This window comes from Schistocerca cancellata, chromosome 4 (genome assembly GCF_023864275.1).
Source record: "Schistocerca cancellata isolate TAMUIC-IGC-003103 chromosome 4, iqSchCanc2.1, whole genome shotgun sequence".
NCBI classification, from domain to species: Eukaryota; Metazoa; Arthropoda; class Insecta; order Orthoptera; family Acrididae; genus Schistocerca; species Schistocerca cancellata.
Genome location: NC_064629.1, coordinates 579,575,845 through 579,580,646, shown reverse-complemented (window position 1 = coordinate 579,580,646; position 4,802 = coordinate 579,575,845).

Genomic DNA, 4,802 nt, shown 5'->3' with positions numbered 1-4,802 from the left:
AAGGAGATAAAAATTTAATAGTGATGGGGGACTGGAATTTGATAGTAGGAAAATGAAGAGAAGGAAAAATAGTAGGTGAATATGAATGAAAGAGGAAGCCGCCTGGTAGAATTCTGCACAGAGCATAACTTAATCATAAGTAATACTCAGTTTAAGAATCGTGAAAGAAGGCTGTATACATGGAAGAGGCCTGGAGACACTGGAAGGTTTCAGATAGATTATATAATGGTAAGACAGAGATTTAGGAACCAGGTTTTAAATTGTAAGACATTTCCAGGGGCAGATGTGGACTGCGAAAAGGTAGGAATTTAAGGAGATGGGACCTGGATAAACTGAAAGAACCAGAGGTTGTAAAGAGTTTCAGAGAGAGCATTAGGGAACAATTGACAAGAACAGCAGAAACAAATACAGAAGAAGAAGAATGGGTAGCTTTGAGAGATAAAATATTGAAGCCAGCAGAGGACCAAGTAGGTAAAAGATGAGAGCTAGTAGAAATCCTATGGTAACAAAGGAGATAGGCCTACTGAGTTTAACTGGTGAAAGGAGAAAATATAAAAATGCAGTAAATGAAGCATGTGAAAAGGAATACAAACATCTCAAAAATGAGATTGCCAGAAAGTGCAAAATGGCTAAGCAGAAATGGTTAAAGGACAAATGTAAGGATTTAGAAGCATGTATCACTAGGGTAAGACAGATACAGCCTACAGGAAAAGTAAAGAGACCTTTGGAGAAAAGAGAACCAGCTGTATGAACATCAAGAGCTTAGATGGAAAACCAGTCCTAAGCAAAGAAGAGAAAGCAGCAAGGTGGAATGAGTATATACAGGGTCTACACAAGGATGATGTACTTGAGGGCAATATTATACAAATGGAAGAGGACGCAGATGAAGATGAAATGGGAGATATGATACTGCATCAAGAATTTGACAGAGCACTGAAAGATCTAAGTCGAAACAAGGTGCCGGGAGTAGACAACATTCCATTGAAACTACTGGTAGCCTCGGGTGAGCCAGTCATGACAAAACTCTTCCGTCTGGTGAGCAAGATGTACGAGACAGGTGAAATACCCTAAGACTTCAAGAAGTATAGAATAATCCCAAACCCAAAGAAAGCAACTGTTGACAGGTGTGAAAATTACAGAACTATCAGTTCAATAAGTCACTGTTGCAAAATACTAACATGAATTCTTTACAGGTTGGTTGGTTGTGTGGGGTTTAAGGGACCAAACAGCAAGGCCATCAGTCCCTTGTTTCAAATGTGGTCCATTCTGCTAGCGTGACATCTCAGGAAAGTCAGAACAATAAAAGGGAAAAGGCTAAAAACGCAAAAGGGCAGTCATGTTGCCAATGGTAAAAACAAAATGAGGGAAGTCAGCAAGAGAACGAACCCAACACTATGCTGAAGCAGCATAGGCAAGACCACCTGTGACTTAAAAGGTGCAACAGCTAGAATGTAGAAGTACGTATGGGAAAAGGGGACTAATCAATCCTTAAAAAAAAAGAAAAAAGGGTAAAAACAGAGTAAAAGGGGAAGAAAAGAGGATCTCGGTCAGGGAGGTGAGTCGGGAATCTCCAAACACGCCTTATAGCAGGAGATACCCAAACACTCACCGCCCTGCCCCAACACCAGAGAGAGATTAAAAACCTTAAAACTGAGAATAAAAACCACTTTCCCATAGGAAACTGAGAACCAGAGAGACCATCCGGGAATCGTCAGCCAACATCAAAGGTAAAGTGTGGGGGAGTCTGTACTTAGCACGCAGAGCCAAAAGAAGGGGGCATTCAACCAAAATGTGGGCTACTGACTGGTAAGCTCCACAACCACAAAGTGGGGGTGGCTCATCATGCAAAAGAAAACCATGGGTCAGCCTGGTATGGCCAATGCGGAGACGACACAGTGTAGTCGAGTCCTTTCGGGAGAGGCGAAAGGAAGAACACCATGGGCCTGGTGTCACCTTTATCGCACGAAGTTTATTAGACAGGGGAGTAGCCCCCCAAGAGTTGGCCCATGACTGTGCGAAGTGGGATTTGATGTGAAGCCGTAAATCCGCTGCAGGAGGGGTTACAGAAAACGGGGGGTAAGTGACTGCTCCCCCAGCCAAATGATCAGCGAGCTCATTACCCGGGATACCCACATGGCCAGGGACCCAAAGGAAGTCAATGGAACAAACAGCACGGTGAATATCAGCGAGATGGTCATGGATGGCAGAGACCAAGGGATGGCGCGAAAAACACCGGTCAATAGCAAGAAGGCCACTCATTGAGTCACTACATAACAAAACGCGGTTGTGTTGGGACTGTTTAATAAAGGTAAGGGCCTGGGAAATAGCCATCAATTCCGCAGTAAACACCCCACATGTAGATGGCAGCAGATGATTTTCTGTTCCAACAGAGGACGTGAAGGCATACCCCACATGATCAGCAGATTTAGAGCCATCAGTGTAAAAAACAACAGCATCCTGAAACTCCCATAAAATTTGGCGGAAAAAGGAACGGAACACCATCGGGGGGATGGAATCTTTCGGACCTCGGTGGAGATCCATCCAAATCAAATTCGAGGCCGAGGAACTAACCAAGGGGGGGGGGGGGGGGGAGGGAGGGGTGGAGGGGAGGGAGCGAGGAAGACAGGACAAAGAAGGAAGCTGAAAATCACGGCAAAGAGATGCAAGGCGAAGCTCAACCGGTAAACCCGCCCGAGGGCGGGAATCAGGTGGGTGACGTCCATGGTCTGGGAACAGGATAGAATAGGAAGGATGAGTGGGAGAGGAACAGATAGTGAGTGCATAAGACACCAGAAGCTGGGACCGCCAAACAGAAAGGGGGGGGGGGGGGGGATCCCAGCTTCAACCAGGAGACTATCAACAGGTCTAGTAGGGAAGGCACCAGTGGCCAAACGGATACCATGATGGGGGACGGGATCCAGCACGTGCAGTGTGGAAGGAGCAGCTTAACCATAAACTTGAAAACCATAGTCGAAGTGAGACAGAACTAGAGCACGATAAAGACGGAGAAGGAGGGAACAGTCTGCACCCCAAGAGGAGTGGGCATGGAAGCGAAGGACATTGAGTTTACGGAAACATCCTACCTTCAGAAGTCTGATATGGGGCAGCCAAGTGAGCTTGTTGTCGAAAAGAAGACCTAGGAAACAAAACTGTGGGACCACAGGCAATCGTTGTGCATCGAGATAGAGCTCTGGATCAGGGTGAATCGTAGTATGGCGACAGAAGTGGACCACCCGAGATTTTAGAGGAGAGAATTGAAACCCGTGGGAGAGGGTCCACGCAGAGGCATGCCATATTGCTCCCTGGAGCTAACGCTCTGCAGATGCCATCGAAGAGGAACTAACCCAAATGCAGAAATCATCCACATACAGGGCAGGGGCGACCAAAGGACCAACAGAGGCCACAAGTCCATCGATAGCAATGAGGAAAAGAAGGACACTCAAGACAGAACCCTGTGGGATGCTCGTCTCTTATCCGTGGAGAACTAAAAACAGTACCAACTCGAATCCTGAATGACCAATGGAACAGGAACTGGTGGATAAAAATCGGGAGTGGGCCTCGAAGACCCCACAGATGAAGGGTAAGTAAGATGTGATGGCACCAGGCCGTGTCATAGGCCTTGCGAAGGTCAAAAAACACTGCAACCAAATGCCGGCGCTGGGAAAAAGCCTGCCGAACTGTGGATTCCAAGCAAAGTAAATGATCGACGGGAGACCGTCCCTCTCAGAAGCCACACTGGTAAGGGGACAATAGATCCCGAGATTCGAGGACCCAATTGGCCGATAGCTGTCAACAGATTGGGGGTTCTTACCAGGCTTAAGGACAGGAACCACGATGCTATCCCTCCACTGAGAAGGGAAGTCACCCTGGAGCCAGATATGGTTAAACACCCGAAGAAGATGTTGCCGTTGTGGAGCACTGAGATGTTGAAGCAGTTGGTAATGAATGGAATCTGGCCAGGGGCCGTATCATGAGAAGAAGATAGAGCAGAGAGAAATTCCCATTCAGTAAAAGGTTCGTTGTAAGACTCTGACTCACGAGGGGTAAAACATAAGGTGGAAGCTTCAGCCCGTTGTTTCTGGTGAAGGAAAGCAGCTGGATAGGAGGCTGATGCTGATGCCACTGCGAAATGGGTTGCAAGATGTTCTGCAAGAACTAATGGGTCCGTACAAAGGCCATCTGGGAGGTGAAGACCTGGGAGGGTGGACTGCCGATGGCAACCTTGGAGAGAGCGAAGTGTAGCAAATACCTGTGACAGAGGGACAGTAGAACCGAGGGAAGAAACAAATCGTTCCCAACATATCCGCTTGCTCTGTTTGATTAAATAATGGGCTTTAGCGTGGAGGCGTTTAAAGGTAGTAAGGCTGGCTATAGATAGGTGCCTCTTAAAATGTTGCAAAGCTTGACGGCGATCACGGATGGCAATGGCCGTACTCCACCACAGGACTTGCCAGTGACGAAATGGTCCAGATGAGTGCGGGACAGCAAGACTAGCAGTGCGAACAATCGCGTCAGACACATCACATAGGACGTCATCAATACAACCCGACAAAGAGGGAGAAAACATGACCTGTGCAGTGTATAGAGGCCAATCGGCGCATTGGAAAGACCAACGAGGTAACCTCTCCATTGGGGAGCAGGAAGGGAGAGAGAGAATCAACGGGAAATGGTCACTATCACAAAGGTCATCGTGTGGCGACCAGTGTAATGAAGAGAGGAGAGAGGGAGAAGAAAGAGAAAGATCAATGGCAGAAAAGGTACCATGACTGGCAATGAAATGAGTAGGGGAGCCATCATTAAGA